This window comes from Myotis lucifugus, unplaced genomic scaffold (assembly GCF_000147115.1).
Source record: "Myotis lucifugus unplaced genomic scaffold, Myoluc2.0 scaffold_373, whole genome shotgun sequence".
Taxonomy (NCBI): domain Eukaryota; kingdom Metazoa; phylum Chordata; class Mammalia; order Chiroptera; family Vespertilionidae; genus Myotis; species Myotis lucifugus.
Window position 1 is genome coordinate 20,598 of NW_005871421.1, and position 19,752 is coordinate 40,349.

Consider the following 19,752-nt stretch of genomic DNA (forward strand, 5'->3'; position numbering starts at 1 on the left):
CCCTTGGACGGGCGGCGCATGCGCGGCGCGGGGTGGCGCTGAGGGCTGGGCGTGGCCTGGACGGGCGGCGCATGCGCGGCGCGTGGTGGCGCGGAGGGCTGGGCGTGGCCTGGGCGGCCGGCGGGAAGCGGTGACGCAGGCGCCCCTAGTGGCGGGTGTGCTCACACCGTCACTGTCGCCTCCGGATTCCGTTTCCACGGTTACGGCGGCGCGAGGCGGTGCCACAGGTAAATCGTGTTTCAGTTGAAACATGAAAACCTGAGGAACTGAGGCTGCAGGACGTGGGGGACGGGGAGAGAGGGAAGCGGGCCTGACCCGGACGCGGGAGGAAGGCCGGCCCCGCGCGTGCCCTCCTGCGGCTCTAGTCCGTTCCGCCCACCATTCCCGTAGGAGGTTGCCCGTCCACTAGCGCCCTTCAGCCCACGAACTGGCCTGGACCCCCACATCCTCCCTTGCCTCCGCCAGCTGCCGACCTCGCTCTTCCCTGCCCCAAGTGGCGACCTCACTCACACGCCTGAAGTGACTGGCCTGGAGGCCGCTGCCCAGATCGGGGTCAAGATGATCGTGTGGTCCTGAGCGTCCCTAACGCACCGCCCTGTGCTCCCCACAGAGCACTTGACTCCCCCTTTCCTCCCCAGGCCCCTGTAGCCTCCCTGGAGGGCCTCGCACCGGAGCCAAGGTCGTGCTTCCGGCAGGTTCTCCCCTAAGGACGCAACCACCTTGGGCCAGTGTGGGGTAGAGGCCTGGCGACCCGGAAGTAGTTGGCCGCATGCTAGGAGGTGAGTGGGGCTACAGAGGCCCCAAACTGGTGCGATTCATGACCTGTAGACTTATTTATTTGCCTTTCACAGTGTCTAACATTCTCTAATTTAACTTACAATATCTGAAGGTCAGCTGATTTTATGTTAAAATTCAATGTGTGGTTTTGCTTCAAAAATTGGGGAGAGTCGAGGCGGTGTGGTTCAGTGATTGAACTTCGACCTAGGAACCAAGAGGTTCCGGTTTGATTCCCAGTCAGGGCACATGCCCGGGTTAGGGCTTGATCCCTAATAGGGGGCGTTTCTCTCATTGATGTTTCTCTCTCTCTCCCTCTCCTTTCCTCTCTAAAAAATCAATTTAAAAAACATATATTTTTTTTAATTGAGGCGATCTGGGGACAATGGGCCTGTGTTCCCACATACCAACAATCTGCCATAACTGAGAAGTGGCTGCTCTCTATGGAAGGCTCTACAACTTGCTATGGTCCTCAAAGCCAATGTCAGTTACCATTTATCATCAGGCTTGAGCTATTATTTCTTATCTATACTAATAAAAGGGTAATATGCTAATTAGACTGGGAGGCCTTCAGGACATTCTTTCGGACAAAGCCATGGTGGTGGGGCTGAGGCAGAGGCGGTTAGGGGTGATCAGGCCAGGAGGGGAGGGCAGTTGGGGGTGTGGGGGTGAGCAGGCTGGCAGGGGGAGCAGTTGGGGGCCAGCAGACCAGCAGGCAGAGTGGTTAGGGGCGATCAGGCAGGCAGGTGAGCAGTTAGGAGCCAGCATTCCCAGAATTACAAATGGAAGTTATTGAACTGCAGTGTAATGCGGTACTGAAAACGAAATATGATGACATTGGAATACCAGAATTCTATAAATACCTCAGCAAGAGTTACCCAAGCAATGGTATAGAAACCATTGTGCAAAGATTATGTCCATGTTTGGAAGCACCTATGTCTGTGAACAGTTGTTTTCTGCTATGAAATTGAGAGAAATGAAATTATGAAAGTTTTCTAGTTTTCAATGTGTATTTTTAAATTTTATCTTTGAAATATCCAGTATTATAAATTTTGTATGTTTTTTGCTTGCACTGTGGTTCAATAAAAAAAAATTGTTTAGATTCCCCCCCACCCTCGCATTTGATTTTTTCATATACCTGGCCTATTGTACTTGTCTTTGTAACCTACTTGGCTACCCAAATTTAGAGACTTCTGCCTAATGGAGTTAGTTACCATAATTGTGTGTGTGTGTGTGTGTGTGTGTGTGTGTGTGTGTGTAAAAAGCCTGACACAAAAGACTTGCCTATGTTTATATTATTCCATTTATATGAGATTCCAGAAAGCCATAAGAACTCTTAAAGTAACAGAACTGAGGTTGTCTGCCTGGGTGGTAGTGGATGGATTCATTATAATGTGACACAGGGAAATTTGTGGGCCAATAGAAATGTTCTATTATCTTGATTATGGTGGTGGTTACATTTGTCAATTCATTGACCTATATGCTTAAAATAGGTCTGTTTTATAGCATGTAAATTATATCGCAACAAAGATGATTTTTTAAAACCTGAGGTGCGATCATCTCCAGCTGCTGTTGGTCATTTCCCTCATGGTAAGTCTGCATACAGATCTTAAGGAAGTAACAAAAGCCTTGTTTCAAAGTTTTCAAGTCCATGGTCCTATTACCACAACACTTTGACTCGTCTTCACAAGAACTGGAGCAATAGGTTCTAAGAACAAGGTGAGCCTGGAAAATCTTAGCGTGCCAGGAAGGAAGGAAAATTTGAAAGATAAATAGCATCAAGTTGAAATAATGGAGGCCATAATAAGAGGGGCTCCCACTGACCAAATTGAGAGTATTTAAGCATCAAAAAGAGACTATTGGCCAAGATCAACTGACATATAAATCTGAAAAGTCATGAGTCCATTTTGAACTATAAAAAGAGAAGACATTAACATTACATATACTGAGAGGAGATTTGAATGGAATATATTCTCAAATCTCACCATTATTATTATTTTAAAAAATATTTTTAATTGATTTCAGAGAGGAAGGAAGAGGTGTGTGTGGGGGGCATCAATGATGAGAGAGAATCATTAATCAGCTGCCTCCTGCATGTCCCCTACTGGGGATAGAGCCTGAAACCTGGGCATGTGTCTTTGACTGGAATCAAACCCGGGATCCTTCAGTCCACAGGCCGACACTCTATCCACTGAACCAAACCAGCTAGGGCTAAATATTATTATTGATTTGAGAGAGAAACTGCTTCATTTATTATATGGAACTATAGATGAAAAAAATGTAAAATACATTACATTTCCACTTCCAGCAAAGATGGGACAACAGGGACAGGATTTGCCATGCCACCTCAAGCAACTAATAAACCAGAAAAAATATAAGAAACAGCAGTTTTTAAGATATTGATCATCAGGCACTAAAAGACTGAACCATAAGAGGCAGGAAGAAAACAAGGTGAGCCCTAGGATTCTCCCAGCTTGCTGTCTAGAGAAAATATCCGAGGCACCGGGCACAGTGCGGGGGAGCCCAGGCAGAGGGAGCTGGGAGACCAAGGTGGCTAAGGCTCAGTGCAGAGAAGCAGGCATCGGCAGAGGGTCTCCCTGGGGTCTTCAGGTGAGTTCTGACCAGTGCATGAGTGAATGGAAATGACCCAAAGCCACGAGAAGAGCCGCCAGGAGGGATCATCAGGAAGAATTCCCAGAGGTCACATAGGCCTGGGATCCCACCAGCCAGAGCGGAAAAGCAGCCAAAGAAAGAAGACGTGTTACGTAAAAAGGATGAAAGATAAGGACAACAGCACATTTCTCATTGGAAGCAATGCAAGTCAGAGACAGTGTTCTGGGATGCAATTGTGTAACTTGGAAACACTTTGTTCTTTTTGGATCTTGCTTTTCAGCTTTCTTTGGTAAGATCAGGGCAGATTTTAATCTCAGGCACATTTTGTCTTCTACCTGGGCAAAACCCTTCTGAGTTTTTTACCTGATCTCCCATGATTCTTTATAGTACTGGTAGAAAAAAAAAACTGTCAACCTATAATTCTATGTACAGCAAAGTGTGTTTCAAAAACAAAGGCAAAATAAAGACTTTTTCACACATACAAATGCTAAAGAATGTATCTCCGGCAGAGCCACACTACAATGAACGTTAAAGGAAGTCCTTCAGGCCCTAACTGGTTTGGCTCAGTGGATAGAGCATCGGCCTGCAGACTGTAGGGTCCCAGGTTCGATTCTGGTCAAGGGCATGTACCTTTGTTGCGGGCACATCCCCAGTAGGGGGTGTGCAGGAGGCAGCTGGTTGATGTTTCTCATCAATGTTTCTAACTCTCTATCCCTCTTCCTTGCTCTCTGTAAAAAATCAATAAAATATACTTTAAAAAAAAAAGGAAGTCCTTCAGATGGAAGGGAAACTACACATGTTGGAAATGCGGTTAGACAGAAAGGAGTAAAGAATACCAGAAATGACAACTACATGGCTAAAAGACTTTAGAAGAGAATTGACTATATAAGGAAAAAACAATGTACAGCAAGTCCTCAAATGATGTCATCTTGTTATAAGGTTGATGAAGGGAAAAAATTAATTCCTGGCCGAGGCCACTGTCCTGTGACCAGGAAGCAGACCCAGGGAGGAGTGCCTGCTCCAGGGCCCCACAGGAGGCCATAAAATATGTAGAGTCTCTAATTGAAAACACCCAACTCCTGGCCTCTCCTGCCCATGGGTGTGACTCTGTCTCCCAATAGCATGTGGGGCCAGAAGGATCCGGGAACACTGGAAGAGCTCAGCAGAGCTCAGCTGGAAAATGGAAAAGCACTAGAACCAGAGACACCATGCAAATATGAGGCACATGAGCCAGCGCGAGTTGCAGAAAGAAGGCCCTGTTAGCCACAAACTGGTCCGTGTACTGTAAGCCCCCCAGTTACGGAGCATGGGGAATGAGTCAGGGTCATACTGTCCTCATCTTTAGTTGGGGCTAAGCTTGGCCTTCCCTCCCACTTCAGCGCTTCCTGAACTCTCACTGAACTTCAACACCAGACTCCTGCGGCCTCTCTCTTTCCTTGTCCTCTGACCCCTTGACTGTCACATCCTCTTTGCATTTCTTCTAGGCTGGTCTGTTTTGCTTTGACTTTGACAGAGGCCTTGCAGTTTCCTGATGGTCTGATGAATCTAGTATTTGGCTAACTCTGAAATACCTCCAGGAACCTCCCGTGAAGCCCTGTGGTCCCTTCCGGATTGTAGCATCCCACAGCATGAGTAAACCACAGCAAATTGTCCATTTTTAATACTTGTAAAACAAGTTTAACAAGCATTTCCTGTTTATTATCTACAACAAAAACCAGTTCTCCAGGTGATGTGAGAAGGCCTGTCTGAAAAGGAAGGCAGAGGGTAGCAGAGCCTCAAGGTGGAGGGAGAGCTGTGGCGCGCACGGGGCCACCTCGGCCAGAGGCCTAGACCACCTCTGTGTTTTGAAGTTAAACGATACAATAAATACTCCCTTTTGGGTTAGGGTGGGGGTTTCAGGTGAAATAGGAGGAGGTCTGGTAGACCTAAACTTTGACTTGCATGCCATGCTGCCAGCTTGAGCTAGTGGACTCCTGCAAGTCATGCTGGGCTGCACCACAGGCATCAGGTCCTTAGGGGGCAGTGTGCTCCTCAAAGCAACTCCCTGGGTCAGGAAGGTCTATGACTCAGAACACATTCATTTGCCAACTAATGAAATGATGAGAGAGACGCAGGAGGCCAGTCCTCCCACCAGCTCCCACTGACTTCCGGTGGGGCCCGAAGAGCTCTGGGCTCCATCTCTGGGCAATGCCCGGCCTTGCCTGGGGGGTGGCATGAGTACTTCCCCTTCCTGCACCAAGTTCCCAGCTTCGACATTCTGGAAAGCCCCTTTAGGGGTACAGACTTTTCATTTTGGCAGGGAAGCGTTCCTTTGTGGCCCCCCTTAGAGCAGTGCAGGTCACAGCCTGGACCCTTCCTGTTTCTTGGAACTGGAACTGGACATGAGTCTGGCTATGGACATAGGCTTCTGGCCTGGCTCTCCATAAGGCTTGAGCCAGGACACTGGCCATGGGCCTGGTCAGCCCCACACCTCTGTCTGTGGGCCCTCAGTCTCACCCTTGTCAGAGACCTGCCATATAGAAATTATTATCCCACCTCCAGACCAAGCCCCCTGCCTGGAATGTTCTGTCCAATTTATTCACCAACTCATCCTTCCGGGCCCAACTGAAGTCCCACCCCCTCCCGGAAGCCTCCCCCTGCTCACGACTGTCTCCCTGACGCAGGTTCCCAGTGCCGGGTGCACAGCCCAAGCTGCGTCACAGCTATTTATAGATGTGTTCAGCTCTCTGACTCAGCCCCCAAAAGCAAGTTCCAGAAATGTGCTTAGAAAGGTAGAGAAGAAGCCTGGAAAAACACAGCGCTGTTGCCTTGGGGGCGGGGGTGAGGAGTGTGTGTTTGTACTTTTTGCTTTATACATTCATTGTTCATAAAATATATCAATATTACGGGTTTAAATATCACGTTTTGTTTTAAATGCTTGTTATAAAATACCAAAATCTTTCATAACTTTCTACACAGAACCTTACACATTTCTTAAATTTATTTCTACATGTTTTATGGTTTGTGTTGCTGTGTTAGTGGTTAAAAAAATAAGGTAGGTCTCATGTACCAAAATAGATCTCCAACCCTATTTTTAAATGAGAAAAACCAAGTTGCAAGAATATCTTCAATATATCTTTTATGAAAACAATCCCCCAACCACTAAAGTGATAAGACATTTTTATATATGTATATTCATATATACACATGTATCAAAGAGGTTTTATATGTGTGTGTGTATAAATATATGTATGTATATTTGTGTGGTATGTATATATAAACATATACAAGCATATTGTGTCATATATGATGTGTATATTAATGAGTATATGGATCCTGCATACTGCAATATATATAAGATGTTACATAATAATATATTAAAAATGCAGAATAATAGTAGTCAACTTTAGGACAGGCCTAGGATGGGAGGTGATTATACAAGGGACTTTGTACTATTTAAATTTTACAACAAGAAAGTACCCATGTAATTGAGTATTTCTTTTTTTTTAGAGAGAGAGAGAGGAGGGGGATAGAGAGAAAGAAACATCCATTTTTGTGTTCCACTTATTCATGCATTCATTGGTTGACTCTTGTATGTGCTCTGACTGGGGATCAAATCAACAACCTTGGTGTATTGGGATAACGCTCTAACCAACTGAATTATCTGGCCAGGGCTGTACTTGAGAATTCTAAATTAATAATAATAATAACAAATCACAGGTGGAGCCAGGAAGCCTGAGGCAGGAGAGGCAGTGTTTCAGGGGAGCCCATGAGTCTGGCTTCTGCAACAAAGTGTACTGGCTCTGGCAGCTGGGTCCAATTGGACATCCGTGAGACAGTCTCCCAAAGTGTCACAATATATAATTTTCAAAGCTGAGGCATGACTCTCCTTAATATAGAGTATGTGTCAAAGATCACTTAACTCCTTAAGGAGGGTACCAGCATGCTGAAGGGCTAGTTTAAAGAGAACTGGAGAGACAGAAGTATTTAACGGCACCAAAACAGAAGGACCGGAGTAAGATTTCTTAGGTACTCCTACAAAACTAGCTAGTGACCTACAGGGAGGTCAAACCACCTTTTCTACCTGACCGTTATTTACATTTTATCAATTTGCTTATCACCAACTTGGGACTGGCAGTAATCCTTTTGCCTTATTTTCAAATTAAATAATTTTTTAAAAATATATTTTTATTGATTTCAGAGAGGAAGGGAGAGGAAGAAAGAGATAGAAACATCAGTGAAGAAAGAGAATCATTGATCAGCTGCCTCCTACAGGCTCCCAACTGGGGATCGAGCCCACAACCCAGGTATGTGCCCTTGACCAGAATCAAACCCCGGACCCTTTGGTCCACAGGCCGACACTCTATCCACTGAGCCAAACCAGCTAGGGCTGAGTAATTCTTTCTTAACAGAAGAGTGTGACTGAACCCCTTCTCCGAATCTTCTCTGCTAATTTAGCTTCCCCAGAGCTACTGGTCTGAGAGTGGAGAGTGTACTGACACACTCCGTGGCAGCACTCTGAGATTGAGGAGTCACTGGTTCCCTTGTCTTGAGGCCTGAGCTGGGCCCCAGGGAACAAGAATGAGTCAGCTCTCTCCCTAAGGTTAGGGAGCCCGGCAGCAGGATCTTTACACCCATGTCTTCAAGCAGGCTGCAGGCTGAGCTGCTCTAAGGACTATTGATGTAAGAAACGTCCCAACCTGCAGAGAATTTGTAGTGGGGTGGGAGCGCCCAGGGTCTCTGCCATGGCTTTACGGATTGGAAAACCAAGGACTTCCAGGCTGCGGAGGGGAATCTAGAGGCAGAAAAAGGCTCTAGAAAGCAACCCTCATAACGGGGGTACAGGTGTTGGGGTGGAGGGGAGGGGGGTCAGGACTGACTGGAGGGAGTGTCCCAGGTTTGGAGGAAGGATAGGGGGAATATTTTGGGAGGGGAGGAGAGGACAACTCAGATCATGTGTGTCAGAGCAGAGGCCTGCATGGCTCCGGTGCTCTGAGTGGCTGTGCGTCCGTGTATTCTTCTCAATTCTCCCATCGACCGCCAGGCCTGGTCCTTCTCGAACCCTGCCCACTGTACTAACTGTTGGGAACTTAGTCCAAGTTCCTCCTTTATTCTCTGCTCACTAGTTACAGGTCAGTTCTTGGCGGTGGGGCCGACGGAGAAGCCATGAGAGGTTGTGGGTGTATAAGAATGAGTCTTCATTGCAGAAGCCAATGGCCACGGGGCCATCAGACAAAACAGTCCTCACAGCAAAGTCCATAGAGGCAGCGGCCGGACACCGGCTGGTGAACACATATCTTCCTCACATAGTAGCATTGGTCTCTGTACCCACAGTCCTGATCTGAGCGGCCGCATGCTGCCCCAGACTCACCGCCTTCCATGGAGCGGTACCTGAGCCCTGGCTCGGCAGCTTCTGTCTCTCCTGCCCAGCTGCTCTGTCTAGCAAACTTCTTTACACACCCCACCCGACCAGCTGGTCAGTAACCTACTTTTTACCCTGTTTAGACAAAGAAGGCTTCCTGCCAATAGTTACCTCAATTATATTGGCTACTGAAGGGCACATGTACTGTGTCCTTGCATCTGCTTGGTATCTTGGCCTGATTATGGTTCTCAGGCTCAGAGTCCTTGAACATGAACATCCGGTTTAGGCACATGCCCAGAGCGGCCTTTGGCCATTCTGGTGTATGGATAACAAGGCCTCTGTGCTCCCACCGGCCTTGACTATCTGGGGACCTGGCATGGCTCCCACATGTGCCTGAGAGGTGGAGCTGGGGGAATGTGGGTCTTCAGAAAGGTCATCTGTACAGCACTCTGTCCCACCCACTCCGAAACAACCTCAGGCCCCTGCTGGGCCTCAGCGGGGGGGCCCCCCACGCGTGGTCCGTCTCCCCCCCCCCCCCCCCCGCCCCCCCAACTCCCTGGATTCCAGCCATTGGCGGCCTGGCATCAAGCCCTTCACATCCCAGCCAGTGCCCTCTGCGCGCCCTTCCTTCTCTTCCTCTGCGCACATTCCTGCCTGTTCCGACAGGGGGCGCTCGCACACCCTTCTGTGCACATACCGTTCCCCGCACCCAGCCTGCCCTCTGCACCCTCTTCTGTCCCCGGTGAACTCAGGCCCCTTCTGGGATGCCTCCTCTGGGAGTGTCTACCAGCTCCACTCTCGGCCCCACTTCTTTTCCTGTCCCCCCACCAGGAACCAATGCGTGTGAACCCCCCTCGCACAGGGCCTGGCACTTTCCGTGAAAGGGCTTTGAGGCCCAGGGCTGGGAGCTGAGTGGACAGGTCACTCGTCCTCCATAGGAATCGTTGTCAAGGGAGTGGGGTCCGGAACGGCGAACCAGACCCGCCTCCCTTCTCCTCCCCTGGCCGCAGGGCGCGGGCGGCGCCTGCAGACTGAACTCACTCGCGAAGGTGACGCGCAGGCTCCGACCGCCTCCCCGGAGCACCAGCGTCAGCCTAGGCCGCCTGCCCGGATCCCCGCTCCCCGCTTCTCCAGCCGGATCCCCGCTCCCCGCTTCTCCAGCCGGAGCTGCACGAGGGGGAGGCGCCCGCCAGCCTGGCCTTGGGTCTGGGGGCAGGGTTGGTATACGCAGCCTCCAGTACCGGAGGGAGGGCCTGGGCCAGACCGCGGCTGGGGAGGCACACAGGGGGTCTGGGGTGCCAAGTGGTGAAGCAGGAAGTCTCCCTGGATTTGGATTGCCATCTTTGGATCCGATCGCCACTTGAGGTGATTCTGACTAACCTCACACACCTGGGATGAAAGGCTGCTCTAGGCCCCTAAGACAGGACGCCAGACAAGTGACCATCCAGCTGCTCCTTGGTGTCTCCCACTAACAGGGAGCTCACTACTTATTACTACTAAGAAAGTTCTTGAATTGACATCCCCTTAGGCCTCGCTTATTTTTTCATTCAACAAATGTTCACTTAGCACCTACTATGTGGCAGAGACTGGTCACTGGTTTAGATAATGAGGATTTTACAGGGATAAACCCAAGTCCCAAGCCTCTTGGCTCATGTTCTAGGATTCTTCTGAGCTTGTGGATCACTTCCCCTGGACGCCCTCCCAGCTCTGTCCTCTGGGTTAAAGCCGCCTTCTGTGCTCTACCCAGTAGCTCCCCAGGCTTCCTCCCCATCTGCACCCACCCCACCTTAACCTCAATAAACTGGAGAAGGGGACTCGTCCCCCTCCCCACGTGGGAGTCTGTGCTTGTTTCTCAAATTTCTACCTTTGCTATAAAAAAATAAAAAATAAACTGGAGAAGGTGGAGCCCCTTCTGGTTTGGGCTTGACCAGGGTGTTTGGTGATGACTAATGCACCAGCACCCAGTGAAAGCTGAATCCTGAGCCTGAAACTGCACCCCCACCCCCAGCATCCAGCTCTGCTCTCTAGAGCAGTGGTTCTCAACCTTCCTATTGCCTCGACCCTTTAATACAGTTCCTCATGTTGTGGGGACCCCCAACCATAAAATTATTTTCGTTGCTACTTCTTAACTGTAATTTTGCTACTGTTATGAATCATAATGTAAATATCTGATATGCAGGATGTATTTTCATTGTTACAAATTGAACATAATTAAAGCATAGTGATTAATCACAAAAACAATATGTAATTATATATGTGTTTTCTGATGGTCTTAGGCGACCCCTGTGAAAGGGTCGTTCGACCCCCAAAGGGGTCGCGACCCACAGGTTGAGAACCGCTGCTCTAGAGGCAAGTAGGTACTAGGGGTGGCTCCTCTGGGGCTGCACTGGTCCATGTAAACCTGGCTCCTGCCCCTTGGCACAGCCCCGAGAGCAGGAGGACCAAGGACACATGGTGCAGGAAGCCAGGACACCAGTAGCTACCTGTCTGAGGTTAAGCCCAGAGTCAGAAGGTTTGGGGCTCCCACCCATGAAGAAGGTTGTAGGCATGTATTTCAACACAGGTATCTGGGGGCAGTAACAACAGTGCATATTTCACACTCATAAGCCAAGGACAGATGGCCTGTTACGGGGAGCTTCTTTCGAGGGTTGAAACTAGATTAATAAATTTGAATTTTAACAGTGAAAAAAAATTTTTTGAAACTAGAAGATAGCAAGATCCGCCCCTGTTCTGCTACTAATTTTTTAATTTTTCTCTTTCTGTGAACCTTTTACACAAAGGATTGGAGTCAGCTTTTAAACATACAGTGAGCCAGGCTGGAGTGCCTCAGTTGGTTGAGCATCATCCTATGTACCAAAGGGTTGCCAGTTTGATTCCTGGTCAGGGCACATAAGGGAGGCAACCTTCCTCTCTCTCTAGAATCAATGAGAAGAAAAGAAAATTCTTCAAAAAGAAAAAAATAATAACAGGTAAAAGGCCATAGAGTAAGAAAGATTCATAGAATCCAACATTACCACCAAAGTTGTGCCTCCTATGGCTTTGAGCTTCCTGGGAGCCAAAGAAAAAGGGAACAGAATTTGTTACATGATTTACCTTGCCCAAAAGGAAAAGCACCCTCATTTCTCAGGAAAAGCAAACATTTTGCTGGCAGTTTATAAGAAATTTCTCACATAGGGATGTGTGGTGGCTGTCGACAGCAGCTTTCCTAACTAAAGGCCTTGTTCACGGGGCGTTGCTACATCAGCAGTGAGCAGGATGCCAAGCACAGCTGCAGCTCTGCAGGACAGAGCAAGGCGTTTTCTGGGGCTCTGGCTAGACTTAGGCTTGAGGCCTAGAACCACATAATCCCTTCAGAGCAGTATGGCTTCCAGCTTTTTGGATTACATGACTAATAATTTTATTTTTAAACTGGATGTTTTCAACACAATCCATAAAATATTCTTGCAAAAAAAAAGGAAACAGCCTGGCTGGCGTGGCTCAGGGGTGGAGTGTTGACCTATGAACCAGGAGGTCACGGTTAGGTTCCCCACCAGGGCACATGCCCAGGTTGTGGGCTCCATCCCCAGTGTGGGGTGTGCAGGAGGCAGCTGATCAATTAGTCTCTTTCATCATTGATGTTTCTATCTCTCTTCCTCTCTGAAATTAATTAAAAAATATATATATTTTTAAAAGAAAACAAAATTGAATGAAGCTTCTAGATCTATTAATCTATTTACAAGAAATGCAGAGGGGCCAGAAGAACATGTTATACCACACCACAGGGATCTGATCAGCAAAATTGACATGTGCAAAGTTCCAAGGGCAAACAACCCAGGGTCTTCAAATAAATTACAAGGGAAAGAACGGTGGGGAGAGGAAATCTATAGAACATGATAGAGTCTTAAGAGACATAGAAGGAAAGAAAATGTGTGCACTCTTTATTTTTATTTTTTTAATTTTTTAAAAATATATTTTATTGATTTTTTACAGAGAGGAAGTGAGAGGGATAGAGAGTTAGAAACATCGATGAGAGAGAAACATCGATCAGCTGCCTCCTGCACACTCCCTACTGGGGATGTGCCCGCAACCAAGGTACATGCCCTTGACTAGAATTGAACCTGGAACCCTTGAGTCCGCAGGCCAAACTGGTTAGGGCTGTTCACTCTGTTTAGATCCCAACTAAACAAATCAACTACAAAAACATTTAAAATTGAGACAAAGTGTGAATGGTAATGTGATTATGTTAAAATAACTTATTTACAGGTGAGTTTATATGGGGTTTGTGATTTGCTTCAGAATAATGCAGGGCATGGGGGGTTGGGAAGCAAAAGTGGCTAGGAGTTAGTAACAAAGGAATTTCATTAAACTGGTCTTACTACTTTTTTAGTTTTTTTTTTTTAATCCTCACCTGAGGATATGCTTATTGATTTTTAGAGAGAGGGGAAGGGAGGGAGGATAGGAAAGAAAGAGAGAGAGAAACATCAATGTGAGAGAGAACAGAACATCAATCGGTTGCCTTCCATATGCGCTTCAACCAGGGACCAGGGATTGAACCTGCAACCTAGGTATGTGCCCTGACCGGGAATCGAACAGAAACCTTTCTGTATACAGGACGACGCTCCAATCAACTGAGCCATACTAGCCAAAGATACTTTTTTATATGTTTGGAATTTTTCATAATAAGACATTTTTTTAAAAATATATTTTATTGATTTTTTACAGAGAGGAAAGGAGAGAGATAGAGAGTTAGAAACATCGATGAGAGAGAAACATTGTTCAGCTGCCTCCTGCACATCTCCTACTGGGGATATGCCCGCAACGAAGGTACATGCCCTTGACCGGAATCGAACCCGGGACCCTTCAGTCCGCAGGCTGACGCTCTATCCACTGAGCCAAACCAGTTTCGGCAATAATAAGACATTTTTTTTTAAATTGTATATATTGATATAAGGTTAGCCAACTTTTCCCAAATAAGATTACAGCAAAGTAGCTACCATTCACCAGCACCATCATTTCCTAAGAAAATCCTATATAATAAAACACTAATATGCAAATTGTCCCCTAGACTGAGAGTTCGACCAGGGGGCGGGGCTGGCCGGCCAACCTCCCTGAGTCTCCCCCTCCCCCCACCCGTGCATGAATTTGTGGACCAGGCCTCTAGTGGTCTTTATAACATCAAGGATGCAGAAAGGGCTTATCTCTGAATTAAAGCCAGTCTGTGAGCCCCAGCTTCAAACAGTCCTTCCCAAACCTCCTGTTTTTGAAAAACTGAGATCGTAGCTAATGGACAGGCCATTTCAGGCTGCACTTGTTTGCTCTGTGACTCTGGAAGGCTGTCACTTGTCTCCTCTGTGCCAATATTTCTCTCTCAGAGACTCCGTGTTTAACCAGAAAGGGCCTCAGAGCTGTAGCATAACCTCTTGTTATTACAAATGAAAAAACTGAGGCCAAGAGAGGAAAAGTGACTTGCGGGAAGTAACATAGTGTGACTTAATGGCAGAACCTAGAGAAGAACGCAGGGCTTTTTATTGCTATTCCACGGTTTGCTCCACCCAATGTTTTACCTACTCTGAATCAATGCATATTGTTTTTGTCTTAATTTAAGTTGGTGCCTGGAAAGATAGCTGTGTAGTCGTGCTGCCAGACCACCAGGCTTTAAATCTTGACCTTGCTAATTGTTGGTTGTGTGACCTTGGGTAGGTTTACCCAACTCCTCAGGCCTCAGCTTCCTCATCTGTAAAATGGGTAGATGCTGTGTGGTGGTACTCACCTTCTAAGGTTGCTGTGAAGATTGAGCTAATGCCTTTGCAGTGCCTGCTGCATAGAAAGTGCTTGGTGTAGGGCAGTTGCCTGTATTCTTACCTCCTATGGGCAAGATGAGTTCCACAGGTTTGTTGTGGAAAGCGGGAATGACAGAGCTGGAATGGGCCTCCTGAGATCATCTACAGGAAATCCTTTTACAGAAAGAGAAAATGAGTCCCTGGGGGCTATGTGAACTGCTGAGGGTCCCAGGAAGCAGTTGGTGGCAGAAGAGGAAGTAAACTTCAAAGCACCCCCCCCAACATACACACACACACACACACACACACACACACACACCCCTTTCTGGGCTTCCCTCTGGGAGTGGGGAGGGGGTCAGCTCCACCTCATAGAGCCCTAAGCTAATGTCAATGCCAGTCAATTAAAGACACATGGTGAGTGCACAGAGCTTTACAGTTTACAATGATCATTTGCAAACTTGGTCCAGTGGGAGCCTTACTGTAGATAGTGAATCCTGGAATGAATACAGGGTGGGGCAAAGTAGGTGTTAGGGTCGCTGAAGGAGGAATGCACGAGGCCAAAAGGGGTAAAGAATTATGAGTTTATTAGGTCGTCTGGAAAACCAGATGGGCTGAGCCCCCAAATGGCGCCAGCATCCAAGGACTAGGGAGTCAGAGGTTTTAAAAGACTCTAGGCGGGCTTCTTTGGGGCAGAGAATTCTATTGGGTGGGTACTGAGGGGAAAGATAATGGTCTTAGCAAGTGGAATGTGGTCTAACAACTGAAATGTGGTCGAAGCAAAAAGGGACTGTTGTAAAGTGGCCTAAAGGTCAGTGCGCAGGGGAGGGGGGATGCACGCAATTCACTCATTATTTGATCAAACCTAACAGTAGGTTGACGGTTGTAAGTACACGAAACCCAGAGTTTATCCTTTTCAAAAAATATATTTTTTATTTATTTCAGAGAGGAAGGGAGAGGGAAAAACATTAATAATGAGAATCATTGATCGGCTGCCTCTTGCAGGACCCCCTGGGGATGGAGGCCACAACCTGGGCATGTGCATGACCAGGAATCGAACCGTGACCTCCTGGTTCATAGGTTGATGCTCAACCACAGAGCCCTGCCAGCAGGACCAGAGTTTATTCTTGTATTGTTTTTTATTAATTACTGTATTACTTTCCAGATGAACGACTGTAAATCTACTTTTGCCCCATCCTGTATTTCATTCCAGGGTGGGCTGGTACCCAGGCCTGATAAGTGGAGGCTCAGAAATGCCTTGACTCCTCTGGAAGTTGAGGGCTGTCCTCTTCAAAAGGGGAAGCCAGGTTCCTGTAAAATGGCCGACACCTCTCTGCCTTTGGAAAAGTCCTTCAACTACAAAGAAGTTAACTGTTAACTCCAAGTAGGGCGGAAAGGCAGGCAGTTGCTATGGCAACATCTTTGGCAGCCTATCTGTCTCTTCCTCGGGCTCAAACAACGGCTTCCAGCAGGTTCCTGGTGGGGGCGGGGAAGGCCTAACGCGAGCCCAGCTACTGCCATCGGCCAATCTCCTGCTGGGTTTCAGTGGCAAGAGGACGGTGGCAGCCAATAAAGAGGCCTGGAGCTTGAGTCATCGGCCTCCAGCCAGGTTGGAATAACGAGAAGGCCGGCACACGTGACCGTTTCCATGGTGACCTCCCTTAGCAACTCAGGCTGGTCCTGTTTATGAGGACTGGAAAATTCCGCCCAGCCTTCAGCCTGATTCTGTTACCTTCTCTGCCTCCTTCCTGCTTGAGGGGCCCAGGATGAAGTCAGGGCCGGTGTTTAACCCTTTCCGAGCGGTGCCTGGCCCCAGCCAGATCCAGGGGCCTGGGAGGGGGGAGCATGCACTGTGCTTGGTCCTGGAGGGGGAGGAAGGTAGTCCAAGTTGGTAGTGACAGCATTTATAGCGCAAATCATTTGAGCCCGGCCCTGTACCAAGCTCCTGGTAGCCTCACACCCCTGACAGGAGGGTGGGGCACAGGACATTTCTATTTCACTGAGGAATAAACGTGGTTCAGAGAGGTTAGGGAATTTGCCTATGTCACAGAGCATGTTGAGGCAGCAGGCCATTCTCTCCTCGATGGCTCTCTAATGCTTGCAGTGTGCAGGACCGGATGAGGCGGGGGAGGGTGCAGAGGGGGCGAGAGCCATGGTTTTCAGGGGAGCTGAAGGGAGGCTTCACCAAACAAGGAGGGTGACTTTGAGGCTGAGGGGAAGGATATGGAGCTGGGGGCTGGTGGGTCAGGCAGACCGGCCCAGTCCTTGTTTCATCCTGTAGAACTGGCCGTGCTGGGCAGGGAGGGAGTCGGGCCTACACACATTGCTGCGTGGCTGCTGGCAGAGCCAAGAACCAGCAGCTGGAAGGAACCTGGGGTGAGGCCAGGAGCAACTCCCGGTGCTGGGCAAGCATGTGCAGAGCTGCTCTGAGCTGAGGCAGGGCCGTAGGAAGACCCCAACTCTGTTTTCAAGGATGTTAAGTGACAATAACAAAGAACAGAAGTCATATGCCATAGCTTAAGGTCACAACAGATGAGTCACTGAGTGAAGGGTGTGATCACAGGAGTGCTGTTGAGGTCACTGGATCACAAAGGCCACAGGCGTCTGCAGGAAGGACTGGCCGTTGAGCAGCCTCCTGCAGGAGGAAAGGGCTCTGACCTGGTTCCTGACGGGTGGGTTCAGGAACCATTTCACCATGTCCTGTGACCTAGGGATCTGATAGCAAGCAGGGCTAGAAGGAGGAAACAGAGGGACACAACTGGTTGAGCTTTATGGCCCTGGTTCAGGGTGGGACAGTAAGTGAAAAGCATCTGGGACAATGAGGAAGGGTCACCCAGTGTGACTTTGATGGTCTGTAGCCCACTGGTCTCTGTCTAGGCCAAAAGGTCTCAGCTGAAGTCTTTGCTGAAGCAGAACAGCCATGGAAATTTCCACCCAAGTTCTTTTCCCAGCGCTGTTCCCAGCTCCACCTTCCTCCCAGGCCCTGATGAGTCCAAAGTTCTTTTGCTTGTGTGGGCTGCAGGCTGGAGAGCCGAGGGCTCCCCCAGGACCGTGACAGCCACAGACGGTGGTCAGAGCTTCAGGCACCCAGGGCACTGTGCCACCTGGAAACTGGAATTGTCACCCCAACTGACAGGTCCCAGGATTCCCGCTCCCGGGAAGGCAAAGGGAGGAATGGCAGCTCCCACCATCTTGTCAGGGTTCTGAAGCCAGGCCAGTTCCTGTGCCTGTGCCTTCCAAAGCACAAGGCGTCGGGCCCAGAACTAGCCCAGAGGCACCTAAACGGGGAGTGCACCATGTCTGCTCAGTTCTCTTGGGGGGAGCATTTTGTGTATTTATTTCCCACAGCTCCCAAGTGGAAGAAGCGACTGTGTGTGAGAGGGGAGCTGGGAAGACACCAGGAGCTCTCCCCCTCCCCACTCCCACCTCTCCTTGCCCAGGATCTCAGCTCTGCCCACCTCCAGTGAGGTTCTCCCACCGCAGCAACAGCTGGGGTGGGGGCCAGATGGAGCCCTGGCCTCAGGGCAATCAAGTGAGGTTACCAAACAGGACAAAATGCCATCTCTATGGTGTCTGCATCCTTTGTCCACAGCTGGAGGGAGGGGAGGGGTCGCCCTCAGTGAGGTTGATACAGGTCACCTCTCCCACCTCTGGGCGTGAGTGAGCCTGAGGTTTCTCTGTCCACTTTCAGGCTCCAGCAGTGGCACCTCATCCTCCCACCAACCTGGCTGCAATCCTCGTATTCCCACTGACCTTCAGAGGAACCAGGGGACATGTTAACAACACAGCATCATCCAGGAAAATAGAGGCTGTGCTGAGTCAGAGGTGAGATAACTAAGGGGTGATGATGCCAGGTGACTGGATGTGCTGGTCCGAGAGGCCCTTGGAGAGGAGTGCCGTCTAGGCTGAGAGAACGAGTCTCATCTGAAGAGTAGGGAGGTATATTCCAAGCAGATGTGTCATCAAGAGTAAAGAACATGATTCTGGAAACGCCAGGGGTGCTACAGAGACCAGTGTGGGAAGCTCAGAGAGCCTCAGGCAGGTTTTCTATACCTGTGTTCTGTCCCTTGTCCCATGGCCACCACCCACCCCAGTGCAGGCCTCCATGACCTCTGGCCTGCCTGGGCTGCAAGAATGGACACCAGTGCCCTCCCCTCTGCCACCTCTTCCCCCTCAGCCACCTTGCAAAGAGCAGCCACGGCATTTCCCAAAGCCAGGCCCCCTCCCAGCTCAGGAGTCAGCCTCTGCCCAAAGAGTCGAGTTCAGACCCCTCTCCAGGTAATTCAAGCCCTGGCAGACCTCACTTTAGTCTTCCCTTCCTGCTTCCCCTGGGTTCCCAGCACGTAATGAGCTTTAAGGTCCACTCCATCTCAGTCACTGTACAGCTCTACTATGACCTTAGCCCCAGGAAGGATCCATAATGCTATGGGCTTCTGTTTTTACCTGGCATATGTTGAGAAATGCACCATTGGCAAAGTTCCTGGAACTGGGTGACCTCTGCCCCCTTGTTCTACAAGACTTGTTTCTGTGGGGATGTGGGCCACAGTTGGGTTGAGAAAGAATGAACACATACGGAAGATGTGAAATGTTTAATGAGCTTCCTGCTGGGTGTGCAACGCGTATGTGATGCTGACACAAACATCTGCCGGGACCTCAAAGGGGGTGATTGAACAGATCACAGGTGGGGATACAAGAAGGTCAACATGATTCACTGGGGAGCCTCCCGATTCCTTCAGGCTATTTCTGAAGGTCCACTCAGCAGGCCTCAGAGGGTGAGTAACTAGAGGCCCCAGCACAAGGGAGGGCTGGACACTCTGCCTCCCCGCAGTGAGTCACACAGCGGGATGACAGCAAGGCCTGAGCCCTCCCCTCGCTCCCCTCCCCTCGAGGGTGAATGCCCAACTGGAGCTTCATGGAGCCCTAAGGCGGCCTTCGGGTCTTCTTTCCTGCCTTCGTGGATCACAGTCTGTCTACAGTGGTTCTCAACCTTCTGGCCCTTTAAATACAGTTCCTCATGTTGTGACCCAACCATAAAATTATTTTCGTTGCTACTTCATAACTGTAATGTTGCTACTGTGATGAATCGTAATGTAAATATCTGATATGCAGGATGCTCTTAGGCGACCCCTGTGAAAGGGTCATTCGACCACCAAAGGGGTCGCGACCCACAGGTTGAGAACCGCTGGTCTAGAAGTTCTTCAGAGAGGGAAGCACTTCCCCCTTTCTTACTCAGTACCAGCTCCACGCAGTCACTCCATCCTGATGGGC